A 13,918-nucleotide genomic window follows, 5' to 3' on the forward strand; every position below is an offset into this window, starting at 1 on the left:
TGTACAGTTCCATTAATGAGAAGGTCAAGACCAGACCCCAAAAATCAGTAATAATGAACGTCCAAGTATTGACTTCCTGTGTGACAAAGGTTTCTGATGGACCTTGGGGGAACCTTCCAGAGTGCTGGAAATATCCTGTGGTTTGCTCTGAGGTTGGTAACATGCTTGAGTATATGTGACAACCTTGAAATGAATGTGCTTTATGTATTTGATTTGCTAAGTCTTGTATATTAATTGAAAGAATTTTAAAATAATCCTAGTGGGATATTTTGCAGTACTACACAATGATTCTAAAACGTATAAGCAAATGTAAAGAGTGAAAAATAATCAAGGCACCAAATAACATGTTTTTTGTTTGTTTGTTTGTTTTTTCCCTGTTAAGCTGGTTGATCATGGAGATCAAACTCAGGACCCCATGAAAGCTCTCTTACCCATTGAGCCATCTCCCTGCACCTTTAAGTTTCCTTTTGTTTTTTTTTTTTTTTTCTGAGGTAGGGTTTCACTCTAGCCCAGGCTAACCTGGAATTCACTATGCAGTCTCAGGGTGGCCTCAAACTCATGGCAGTCCTCCTACCTCTGCCTCCCAAGTGCTGAGATTAAAGGCGTGCACCACCACGCCTGACTTTTAAGTTTACTTTTAAAGTAGTCTTGTTAACAAGTGTAGACCTAGCCCTGGCTATACCTGAGTCCCACGGCAGAGCCTTTTTTCTCCTATTTGCACTGTAGTTGCAACATGGAATTTACAACACTGCCACATTTTCCACCAATCAATCAGCATACATGTCAATATGCATGTGAATTTGCAGTTCCCACTCAGATGTATTTGCTGTATCTTCCAAAGGGTAAGAGGTATACAAGGAAACCACTGGCTTTGTCATAACCAGATTAAGCAGAACTCAGGTTCCAGATATGCTGCTCATCAAAAAGCAACCTGTCCAAGCTTGCCTCCTTCCTTCGGAACTCAGGTAACATGATTAATCCACACAACTGTAGGCACCGGAGGAGGCAGGAAGTGTAAAATTCTTAGTAGAGTACTCACCTCAAAGCAAGCATTCACTAATTAATTCTCATTAATGCATGTTATACCAATGAACCACTTAGAACTTATGAATTTAATAGGAAAAAAAAATGTGTGAGTGAGACGTGTTTGTAGAGACATCCATACAAGTCCCAAAGTTGAAAATCATACTGACATAGAGAGGCCTTCCTAAGACTTTCAGGAGGCACAAATGAATGCCACAGAGCTCAGCGGGCAAATTGAAATCACAGTAGAAGGAGCGTTAACTGCTGGAAGCCATCACTACCCTTAAGGTTGACCAAAGCCAGACCACATGGGGATTTGGATCCATGAGAACTGGGCCTGCCCAGCTCAGTGCTGATATTTATTTCCTAGAGAATCAATAAAGCCGGTTCTGGGAGGACCGAGGAAGCTGGCATTTGAACCGTACGCTGTTGGAACCGGCCGCTCTTTGCAGGGTGAAGAGGCCAGCAAATATAAAATGAGCAAGTGCTTTACAAGCCTCTTTTTCCAGTGCCCCCTGCTGGTGAGAACCGAAGGCGCAGCTGACAAACACACTCCCGCCTCCCCCCCTTCAGCCTGGGACACAGCCCAACCTGGACTCCCCAAGTCAAAAGAAAGGAGGACGGGGAGGGGAGGGGCGGGAGGGGAGAGAAGGGAAGGGGGAAGGAAGGGAGGGAGGGAGGGAGGGAAGGAAGAAAGGAAAAAAATTAGGGCACTATGAAAAATGTTGTCCCATCTTCTTACTCCTTCCCTCATCAAAAAAGTGATGTTTTAATTATTGAATAAGTTTTTTCCCCCTTCTAATGATTAGCTGATCCAATGTTAGCATCATTTGTCTTCTGTCATTTACAACAGAAATTTGTGGGGGGACGGTGGGCGGCGGTAACGAGACAATAGATCTGAAGTAACTCATTATTTTTGATTTTTAAAAATTTCTTTGCGTGTGTGTGTGTGTGTGTGTGTGTGTGTGTGTGTGTTGGGGGGTAGGCGCGGTGCCAAGGGTCTCTTGTCTCTGCAAAGGAACGCCAGACTTTGGAATCGAACCTGGGCTGTCCGGCTTTGCCAACAAGCTCCTCTCACCATTGAGAAATGCTTCCAGCTTCCAGTTTCTTTCTTTTTTTTGTGTTTGTTTTGTTTTGGTTCTTGGAGGGTCTCTAACCCAGGCTGCCCTGGGCTACGTATGTAGTCTCAGGCTGGCCTCAAAGTCCCTGCGGTCCTCCTACCTCGGCCTCCCCAGTGCTGAAGTTTCTCTATTTCGCCCTGGACCTAATTTTTTTTTTTTTTTCTATTTTTGCTTGGGCTCCTTTGCAAAATGAAGGAAATCTTTCCAGCACCTTCTTTTCAGCCCAGGGATGACTTCAAGAGCTGGTCGCTTTGCAAAAGCGCTTGGCTGGCCTTGCTGGAGGGAGGAGACTGGCAGTCAACTCGGTGACCCCAGCCCGGGGAGCCAAGGGGGTGGGGACGTTCGCACGCTCAGAATCGAAACCCGCGGGGAGCTGCCCGGCTGTGCCCAGGGTCCTCGAGATGTGACCCGAGCCGCCGCCCCATGCGGGCTCCAGGGACCCGGGCGCGCTGCCGCCTGGCGCTGTGCCTGCTGCTGCTGGCGATGACGGAGGCGCCGCGGTGGGGTCGCGCAGGTAGGAAGGAGGAGGGGCGCCCCGAGGATGCGCTTGGGGGCGGGAGACCGGGGGGACACGCGCCACCGCTTGGTGTGCGCGTGGCTGTGGACCCAGCCTGCGGGACTCTCAGCTTCGCTGGGGGAACTTTAGAACCTGGGTGAGGAAATGGGACTGGCGTCCTCCTGAGCGCTGCCAGAGCTGGTCACTGGTCACCGTGACCGCGTGGGTGAGACGCGGGGACTGGGTCCAGACTCAACTCCAGCAAAGGGTCTGCTGGGATCCGGAGAGGCTGCGCCCCCAAGGCCACGTTCCCTTTCCTGGGCAGATGTGACCAAGCACAGAGGTATGCTCTTCAGCTTTTTCAGAAGTAGCAACGTTGAGTTATAACCAAGTAATAGAGGTGTTTTCCTTTATTACTTTTAGCGTTTAGCAAGTCCCTGTCCTTTCTGGCACTGGTTGCTAGGAAAAAACAGGTTACCAGGTGAAGGTGTTTGCCTAGATACCACACCTACATTTAATTGATGGATCGTCCACAATGGCTGCAGAGATGTAGACTTTGAAAAGATTGTATGGGGGTGGTGAGGAGGTGATTCAGTGGTGAAAGGTGCCGACTTGCAAAACTGACTGGTCCAATTTCCCAGTTGCCATGTAAAACCACATGCACAAAATGGTTCATGCATCTGAACTCTATTTGCAGCAGCAAGAGGCATTGGTGCGCCCACAGTCTCCCTTTCTCTCACCCCCGCCCGCCGTCTCTCTCCCTCCCTCCCTCCACCCCCCCCCCCCTCTCAAAAACCAAATAAAAGGGGCTGGAGAGATGGCTTAGCGGTTAAGCGTTTGCCTAAGAACCTCGGTTCGAGGCTCGATTCCCCAGGACCCACGTTAGCCAGATGCACAAGGGAGCGCACTGGTCTAGAGTTCCTTTGCAGAGGCTGGAGGCTCTGGCGCGCCCATTCTCTCTCTCTCTCCCTGCCTCTTTCTCTCTCTGTAGCTCTCAAATTAGTAAATAAAAATAAACAAAATACTTTTTAAAAAACTAAATAAAAGTATTTTAAGAGTTGTATGACATTGCCACTCACAAATAAATAAGGCTTTAATTCCTTGGACAAGTTAGTGTGGGGTCAGGCTGTTGCCAAAATATCCAAACGGGGGGGGGGGGGGGGGCGGAACCTTCAATGTGATGATGACACATTTTATGAAAATCTTTTTTTTTTTTTTTTTTTTTTTTTGAGGTAGGGTTTCACTCTAGCACAAGCTAACCTGGAAGTCATTAGGTAGTTTCAGTTCCTACCTCTGCCATCCAAGTGCTGGGATTCTTTCTTTTTCTTTCTTTCTTTCTTTCTTTCTTTCTTTCTTTCTTTCTTTCTTTCTTTCTTTCTTCCCTTCCCTTTCCTTCCTTCCCCTTCCCTTCCCTCCCCTTCCCTTCCCTTCCCTTCCCTTCCCTTCCCTTCCCTTCCCTTCCCTTCCCTTCCCTTCCCTTCCCTTCCCTTCCCTCCCTTCCTTTCTTCCTTCCTGGTTTTTAAAGGCATTGCCACCATGTCTGGCCTGAAAATCTTGATATTTCGTTTCAGGTAAAGTATTAAAGGGAGTCTGGCTGCCTCTGGCTCCCTCAAGGCAGGTGTGACAGTCATTTCTTCTCTGCACTTTCCAGAAGCTTACACCAGGCAATTTGCTTCTATGAAGCATTAGCTGTTTTTACAACTTAATAAATGCGCTTATCTCTGTGCTTTTTTAGTGCTTAATATAGTACTTTTCACAGAATAAGTGCTTAGTGGTGTATTTGTGTTAAAAGCACCTTTTATTGTATGCATGATAGTTTAAAATAACTTTCTATTTGCATCATTTTCTTCAAAGTACAATTTTACCATTGACATATTCATGTCCATAAAGACTTTTAAAAGATTATCTGAGATTCAAGATTGTACTTTTTTTTTTTTTTTTTTTTTTTGGTTTTTCAAGGTAGGGTCTCACTCTGGTCCAGGCTGACCTGGAATTAACTCTGTAGTCTCAGGGTGACCTTGAACTCACGGTGATCCTCCTACCTCTGCCTCCCGAGTGCTGGGATTAAAGGCGTGCGCCACCACGCCTGACTTTAAGATTGTACATATTTTATAAAGTTCAATCATTTCACAGTCATGACATTACTGTGGTGTTTGGACAGTAGTTTTATTTCTTGGTCAACATTTAAGGCTACATGGCACAAAAGCTCAAACCAAAACGAAAAAGAAATTGAATTGTTATAATCAAATCCAAGATATGGATAATATAAAATTGGAAACCAAGGAAACTTTAGGAAAAAAGAATGCTGGTTAACTAGAGCTAAAGTATTTAACTAGAGTGAAATACTTCATCATTTGCTTTTCAAACTTATTTTTGTGTATGTATGTGAGGTGCATGCGTGTGTGTGTGTGCGTGCGCACGTTCATATGAATGTGTATGTGGAAGTCAGAGGCTGACATGAGATCTCTCACAGAACCTTGAGCTTTCCAATTCTGCTAAAAAAAAAAAAAAAAAAAAAAAAGCTAGCCAGCAAAGCCCCAGGAATCCTTCTGTCTCTGCCTCCCCAGGGCCACCACAGCCAGACTTAAGTAAGTGCAGAGCATCCAAACTCAGGTACTCAATGCTTACACAGCAAGCACTTTGTCAACTGAGCTATCTCCCTAGCTCTCTAATTTCTTTCTGATACACAAACCCAGAGCTGATGGAACCTGATTGGTTATCTCATCCAACTGCCACTCTTGAATCCCCCTCCAACATTGGTCCAGGGTATTTACCTTCCTATGGTTTCATCACCTCTCATCAGAGGAAACTTACTAGCCTGCCCCAGACAGACAAGATTCCTGCAGGTGCAGACTCCAACTACTGGAAAGTTCTTCCATAAAATGATCTAAGGCTTGCTTCTTCTTATTTTTCACCCAGTGTCAGTCTTTATTCTAAACTGAAGAAACCATACAGGACAATGTAATGTGTTTGTACCTGTGGGCTGACACCCTATGGATGGTGCTAAGATGTTTGCTCTTCTAAATATGGAATCTGCAAGCTTTGTCCTTAAATGGTTCACCATTCCCAAAGCCTTCAGTGGTCTTCTCCTCTCATCTCTTGTCATGTCTTCTGACACACACCTCATTCAGACCCAGCATTTCCTATAAACACATTGTCACCTGGTGGAGGTAACTTTTTGTTTGCATCTCAGAGTGTCGAGAAAGAAAATATGATTTATCTAGAATTCCTGATGTCGAAATGCAACTCAGGCTGCTTTTGTCTGGAAAAGGAAGTTTTTATTGATTTGGAAATGTTATCTGTCTAAAAATCCATTCTATTTTTTTTTTTTTTTTTGACAGTGATGATCACTGTGTTGTATTTTGACCACCAAAATGGCTACTTAAATCAGTCTATCCACTGCGTAAGCAAACGCTGGTCAGAGGATGGCATGCCTTGTCCTGTACAGACCCGTCCCAGCCATGCTTCTTGATTTCCTCACATGTGCTTCCATGTAGCCTCCTCTTGCCTGGAGAACTCAGGTCCCCATTTCCTTACAGCTGCACCTAGACCTTGGCAGCAAAGTGCATTTTGGCAACAATTGTTTACATTATTTTTTCCCTATTTAAATTTCCTCCTTCCCGACTTTGCAAGTGTTTTTTTTTTTTTTAACCCCCGAACAACCTGTTTGTTTTTTCTCTTCATGAGTTTTCTTTCTCTGTCTGCATTTTTCTCTTCATTAAGCATTATGCTGATTTATGAGAAAGATATCACCAAGCAACAGACAATTGCGTCAATCTCTTGAGCTGTCATAACAAAGTACCAGAAATTGGGTGGCTTAGAAGAACACAACACCGTTGTCTCAGAGTTGTGGAAACTGAAAGTCCAGTTCTAGGTACTGGAAAGATGAGTTCCTTCTGAGTCATGAGAGAAGTCCCATGCTTCTCTCCTCACTGCCGGTGGCCAAGTCACTGGTATTGCTAGACGGGCAGGCATGTCTCCTTGGTCTCTGTGTCTCTTCATGTTGTCTTCCCAAAGACTGTGTATGTCGGAGTCCGTGCCCAGGTCTCTCCTTTACATAAAGACATAAGTCATACTGGGTTTCAGTCCAGCTTGTTGATCTTATTTTATAAGTTCACCTGTGCAAAAACATTCTTCCCAGTTGAGAGCATATTTTGAGGTCTCTGAGAGTTAGGATTTCTATTTATTTCTCTTGGGAAATAGAATTTGATTCATGATGCCTGCCATTCTCTCTAAGACCTGTAAGCTAGTGAGCACATTGTATGGCCGTGGCTTCTGAGCAGAACATTGGTTTCAATCCTGTTTAGTAGTTTCTCCTCTTCAACATGTATAGTGGCCTGTGCCCATTTGAAGGGAAATTTTGCAGAAGTGTCCGACTGAGAAGCTTGAGTGTATAAATGAGGACTTCTCCATTGCTTTCCATAAGAAGAGACCATCAGGGCTTAGTGGTTAAGGTGTTTGCCTGCAAAGCCAAAGGATCCCTGTTGGATTCCCCAGGACCCACGTAAGCCAGATGCACAAGGGGGCCCGGCCCATGCATCTGGAGTTCGTTTGCAGTGGCTGAAGGCCCTGGTGCACCCATTCTCTCTTTCACTCTATGTACCTCTCTCTCTCTCTCTCTCAAATAAATAAATAAAATATTTTTAAAAAGAAGAGACCATCAGCCATCAATAGAGATTGGTGACAGTCATGCCCCTTCAGCCAGGGTGCTCTCTCCTGAGACCTCTGCCTCTCATCTCTGCTGTAAGAAGCACTTCCATCACAAAGTCCCCTCCCTCATCCAAGAAGGGCCTTTGCTGTAACTATCCATATTGTATCATCCCAACACCTTCTACATTAAATATATATATATATATAAATATATGTATATATTTAATATATACACATATATGTGTGTGTATGTGTGTGTCTTCTAAATTGCTGCCTAAGTGCTTGATGTATAATTTTTTTAAAAATTAATTCATAAATTTTAAATGCAAAATAGACTATCATGTGCAGAAGAATGTGGTATTTGAGGAGACCAGATTTAACAAAACATCATCTTAATACCCCATGCATTCATTTTGAGTTTTCAAAAAGCTCAAATTTATCCCAAATCAGTGTGATTTTTAATCATCCTCAGAGTGCTTTCCTTCACTCATTCACTCACTCATTCATTCATTTATGCAGTGTACTCATTTATATATGTTAGGAACTGTTCTACTTTGCCAGCAAACAGGAAAACAAAGACCTTTTCTTTGTGTAGTCTCTGAGTGAGACAGACAAGTGAATACTTAAAAAAAAGAAAGCCAGAATTGGGCAGATTTCTACAGAAGCAAAGAACAAAGTACCTGATGTAGTCATGGATCAGGATGGGTGTCCAACAGGAAAGATCCTCTGAGCAGCGTATAGTCATTTATATGCATACATATCCATACACACACATATATATGAGTGTTGTAGTTTAAACTGCAATGTCCCTCAGAGACTCGTGTTTTGGGTGCTCAGTCCCCAGCTTGTGGCTCTATTTTTGAAGGCTGTAGAATCTTTAGGAAGTGGGTTTGGCTGGCAGAAGTCAATCACCAAGGGTTTTACAGCTGCCTCTGGTTCTAGCCTGCTGTCTCTTCTTCCTGGTTCATGCACCCCATGCCAATAGCTGCCGCCTCATACTCTTGCCACCGGGAACAGTCACTCCCACCTCCACCCCTGTTGCAGTCCGGTTTGCATTGCTGGTAGAAATCACCCAACCAAGAGCAGCTTCTGGGAAAAAGAGATTTATTTTGGCTTACAGACTCGAGGGGAAGCTCCACGATGGCAGGGGAAAACGATGGCATGAGCAGAGGGTGGACATCACCCTCTGGCCAACATAAGGTGGACACAGCAACAGGAGGGTGTGCCAAACACTAGCACGGGGAAACTGGCTTTAATACCCATAAACCTTCCCCCAACAATATACTCCCTCCAGGAGGCATTAATTCCCAAATATCCATCAGCTGGGAACCTAGCATTCAGAACACCTAAGTTTATGGGGGACACCTGAATCAAACCACCACAACCCCCATGCCATCTTCACCATGAAAAGCTGAAATTTCTCTGAAGCTGTGAATAAAATAAACTAAGACAAACCTTTCCTCTCTTCAATCCTTTCTGCCAGGTATTTCTGTCAGAAGGTCACATAAGTGCCTATGTAAGGCATCACACCACATTCTTCCTGCTTGAGGGGAAAAGGATCAGAAGAGAAATTTGATGTCCAAACAGATGTCTTACTGTGAAAAATACACATTGAGTACTTTTAGTAAAATTCACATGAATCCAATAAAAAAGGACAGGCAAGTTGCCATCTATATTATACAAAATATGTACTAGTTAATACAAATCACTGCCTTTTCCACTTAAATATTAGCAAGAAAATAAATCTAAATCCCACTGTAAGCAAATTTATAAATCACCAGGCACTAATATATTTTTCACATGTGAAACTAAAAATAAGCAAACAGAAAACTGACAGTAAAGTCCCATGAAAAGGATGCCCTTTCTGAGAGTGGAGGTTACCAAGCAACGAGTCAATTGTCTGTGGCTATAGACACAAGATCCCTGGCAGCCTCGAGTCCCTGTGGTCTGTGGCTCTCTGCAATATTAACTTAAACCACAAACAGTTATGAAAAGGCACACATGCTGCGGCTGTGGTTTCTAATAGAGGTGCCATTTCTCACTTCCTGAGTCACCAAGGTTCTTAAAAGGCCCTGTTTAACATTCATGAATAAGAGCAAAGAGAATGACTTGATTGACCCAATAGGTTGTATCAGTAACAGTATCCAAAACTCATGTGTACCTACAACCCCAGAATTGGACTTTCTTTGAAAATAGGGTCTTTGCAGATATAAACAGTTAAGGATCTCATGATGAAGTCATCCTAAAATTAAAGTGGAATGGTGGAGTTATAAAAAAGACAAGAGAGAAACCAGGCGTGGTGGCGCACGCCTTTAATCCCAGCATTTGGGAGGCAGAGGTAGGAGGATCCCCATGAGTTCGAGGCCACCCTGAGACTACAGAGTGAATTCCAGGTCAGCCTGAGCTAGAGTGAAACCCTCAAAAAACAAAACAAAACAAAAAAAAAGAAAGATAAAGAAAAAGAAAAAGAAAGAAAGACAAGAGAAGCCAGACATGGTGCATGGCTATGACTTTAATCCCAGCACTTGGAAGGCAGAGGTAGGAGGAATACCATGAGTTCAAGGCCAGCCTGAGACTACATAGTGAGTTCCAGGTCAGCCTGGGCTAGAGTGAGACCCTACCTCGAAAAACAAACAAATGAAAAAAGACAAGAGAATTCAGAAAGGCTGTGAGAGGTAGAGATTGGAGTCATATGATCACAGATAAGAAACCCCTGGGGCCCCTGAAACTATAAGAGGCAAGAAAGGAGACTTTCCAAGAACCTTCTGAGATATAATAACCTAGGAGAAGCCTTGATTTGGAGCAACTAGCCTTCAGAATAGTAAGAGGATGTATTTCTATTTCTCTGAGCCACCTAATTTGTGCTATGTTGTTACGGAAGCCCTAGAAAATTGACCCAGTGCCCGGGACACACCTCTCTGAAGCTTCTCTCATTGTTACTCTGCTTATATCCTGACCACTCCCTTTGGATTTCCTCTGGCAAACTAATGTGAGCCTCCTAACGGGGTCTGTGCAGCAAATGGAATTCCTGTTCTGTTCCTGCTGTGGTTAGACAGCTTTCTCAAAGCTGGCACTGAAGTTTAGTCCTGAGGAGACCTGACCCACGTGCTGGTCACTCTCAAAGCCACCAAGCACCTGCTTCTGCTTGTCACCACAAGGGCGAGTCAATCTGTGGTCACAGAAGAACTACCCTGCCTTATTGAATTTCCTTAGAAGCTGCATACACAGTATAATGATCACACAACCCATTCCTCCACACCCTGTTCTTGGGAGCATTTCTTGAAAGCAGTAGAGGAGCACCTAACAAAGAGTCTCCTGCCATGGACTCTTGGGCCTGAGCATCTGCCTAAGGGCTGAGTAACCATGGGCAGGTCAATCCCCCAGCCTTTTTAGCCTTTCATTTAGTCAGCTGCGAAGTAAGAATGGTAGCCTCCATGGAGAAAATGCAGGGCTTATGATCACTGAGCTATCTTTGTGGCAGACTCTGTTTCCGGAGCTTTAGAAAATCTCATTAAATCATGCCAACAGGCCTACAAGTCAGGTCATATTGTTTAACTTTTTTTGTTTGTTTGTTTTTTCCAGGTAGGGTCTCACTCTAGCCAAGGCTGACCTGGAATTCACTATGTAATCTTAGGGTGGCCTCGAACTCATGGCGATCCTCCTACCTCTGCCTCCCAAGTGCTGGAACTAAAGGCATGCACCACCACGCCTGGCCAATTTTTTTTTTTTACAAATGAGGAAACTGAGGCAAGAAGCTAGGTAAGTAATTTACTTAAGGCCATGCAGCTAATGAGTGGCACAACCCACACTGGGTTGGCTCCAGTGCATCTCTAGAGCCTCTTGTTCTGTAACCTCTCTGATCTGCTCATGGAAACAGTTATCAGAAGCCAATAGGATATGGTGGGTGGCAATGGATCGTGCAGTGGGTGATACAGAGAAACTGAGGCAGGACACAAAAGTACACCGCCAGTATTTAGAGAAACAACCATGGGAATGGTGGCTAGGGGAGGAAAATCGAGTTCAAAGGAACTAATGTTTAGCACAGAACTGTGCTCTCTGTTGATTGACAGGATGCAACTTTCTTCTAAGGTAAGTTACTACGTCATGTGCACATGCGCCCTTTATACAAGCACACATATACATGAGCAAAAAGCAAAAAGTTCAGCTTCTGGGGGTCTACAGGTCATGCTGCTCTCTGTGTAGCATGTAAACTTATCAGGGGGTTCCAAAGTATAAAGATTTGGTGGTTCAAGCTGTTTTGCCCCAGAGGAGATTTTGGTGTGAGTTGGGCATCTATCCCACCTCCAAGATGTACATCAACCCCACAGGTCCCTGGTCAGTTCAGTTCTAACTAAAAGACTTATTTGCCAAACACTGTGGCTTCAAAGACCTTATAAACATGGAGTCCTCTATGTCCTCTATGTCACGCTACTTAGAGCCCTGTTGTTCTTTCGCTGCCCTGGTTTAGAAGGACACAGTGGGCTAGGGAATATGGGGCCATTTTTCTGGGCAAGTCTGGACAAGGTAAACTCAATGCTAAGGTTTTCCCCAGTGGGTCATGAGCTTGAACAACTTGGATGGTCCCACAGACGAAGTTCACACAAGTGGCACATTTGCCCATATGGTCTCACAGTCTGGTTGTTTTCCCTACTGGTTGATGAATGATCTACCTTCAAAGGGAACATCAGAATGCCTCCACCTCAAAAAAAGAGAGCGTGAAGAAACCGAGGCTGATTATCTGGTTCTTCGTAAGATCATCCTGAGAATTCCAGTTCTCTTCAATGGTGAAGACACCAGTCTATGCTTATCTTTTTCTACAGAGTAATGGAATGGAAATACTTTTTCTCTTGGGCATAAAATTAAAACTGTCGCATACTTAGATGACAATCTTGACATTAGCTTTCAGATCATTAAGAAAATATCACATACCATTTTTCTATCCATAGAGACTTGTATTTACGCTATCTTTAGAGGCAAAGCGCTACGCACATTTTACAGAACTCAGCTGACAAAACCTGGTACTCTTACGCACACCCGTAGCCTGCCTCCGATCCCAGCTACTGCTGAGGTTGAAGCAGCATGATTACAAATTCAAGTCCACTCTGGGAAATTTAGAAACATGGCCTCAAATTTTTAAAATAAGAATGAAAATAGGGGTGGGAGATAGTTCAGTTGGCAAAGTGCTTGTCTTGCAAACATACGGTCCTGAGTTTGATCGCCAGATGTGGCAAACCACGCTCATAATCCCAGTGCTAGGGAGGCAGAGACAAGCAGCTCTCTGAGAGCCCAGTGGCCAGTCAGTGCAGCCTGCTTGACAAGTTCCAGGCTGATGAGACACCATCTTTAAAATAAAGTATAGAAGTTGGGGGCTGTAGAGATGGCTCAGAGGCTAAGGCACTTGCCCACAAAGCCTGATGACTGGCATTTGGTTCTCCAGGACCCACATAACGCTGGATGCACAAAGTGGCACATGCATCTGGAATTTGTGTGCAGTGGTCAGAGGACCTGGTGTGCCCATTCATTCTCTCTCTCCTTGCAAATGAATAAAAAAAATTTTTTTTAAGTCACGTAAGGAACAACATCTAAGGTTGCTTTCTGGCCTCACATGTACATAAATGTACACATGTGTATATGTGCATGTATACACACACACACACACACACACACACACACACACACACACACACAAGGGAGGCTGTAGGGATGGCTTAGCAGCTAAGCACTTGCCTGTGAAGCCTAAGGACCCTGGTTCAAGGCCCGATTCCCGTGAACCGGTGTTAGCCAGATACACAAGGGGACACACACTCTGGATTTCATTTGCAATGGCTGGAAGCCCTGGCGTGCCCATTCTCTCTCTCTCTGCCTCCTTCTCTCTGTCTGTCACTCTCAAATAAATAAATAAAAATAATCAAAATAACTTTATAATAAAAAAATTAAAGGGGGCAGATGGTGTATCTCAGTGGTAGAATACTTGCCCAGCATGTGCAGAGCCCTGGGTTCTTCCTTTAATACCAAAGAATTAATCGATCAATCTCCACTATTGAAATTGTCACAGACTCCCTGATGTTAAATCCCATTTTTTTTTTAAATTTTTTATTTATTTATTTGAGAGCGACAGACACAGAGAGAAAGACAGATAGACGGAGAGAGAGAGAATGGGCGCGCCAGGGCTTCCAGCCTCTGCAAACGAACTCCAGACGCGTGCGCCCCCTTGTGCATCTGGCTAACGTGGGACCTGGGGAACCGAGCCTTGAACCGGGGTCCTTAGGCTTCACAGGCAAGCGCTTAACCGCTAAGCCATCTCTCCAGCCCGTTAAATCCCATTTTTCTGTCCTCTTCTTAGAAGGGCCCCTTGAATAGACATAACACTTGCACCTTTCAGTGTCATGGATGAAGCTGAGCTAGGAGTTACCCCAAAGTCTGAATGCCATGGTCTGTTCAGGCCGCTAAAGCAATTCCACAGACGGAGTGGCTTCCACACATTAGGAATTAATTTCTCACAGCTCTGGAGGTTGGGAGTCCATGGTCAGGGCACCAGTAAATGTGCTGTCTGCTGGCAGCCTGCCTCCCAGCTCATGGCTGTCCTCTTTGAACCGCCACATGGTGGAAGGAAGCAGGAATTTCTTTG

At 44.5% G+C, this 13,918-nt stretch overlaps 1 protein-coding gene across 1 annotated transcript in view; it reads left to right on the top strand.

Moving 5' to 3' along the window:
* The first annotated feature begins 2,631 nt into the window (after positions 1–2,631).
* The window catches only part of Il20ra (interleukin 20 receptor subunit alpha), a 45,943-nt gene continuing 34,656 nt past the window's right edge, over positions 2,632–13,918 (top strand). Inside the window, exon 1 of the mRNA XM_012951705.2 lies at positions 2,632–2,658. The gene's annotated coding sequence lies outside the window, so the exon portion shown is untranslated. The remainder of the gene's footprint in view (positions 2,659–13,918) is intronic.

The sequence above is a fragment of the Jaculus jaculus genome, chromosome 9 (genome assembly GCF_020740685.1).
Source record: "Jaculus jaculus isolate mJacJac1 chromosome 9, mJacJac1.mat.Y.cur, whole genome shotgun sequence".
NCBI lineage: Eukaryota > Metazoa > Chordata > Mammalia > Rodentia > Dipodidae > Jaculus > Jaculus jaculus.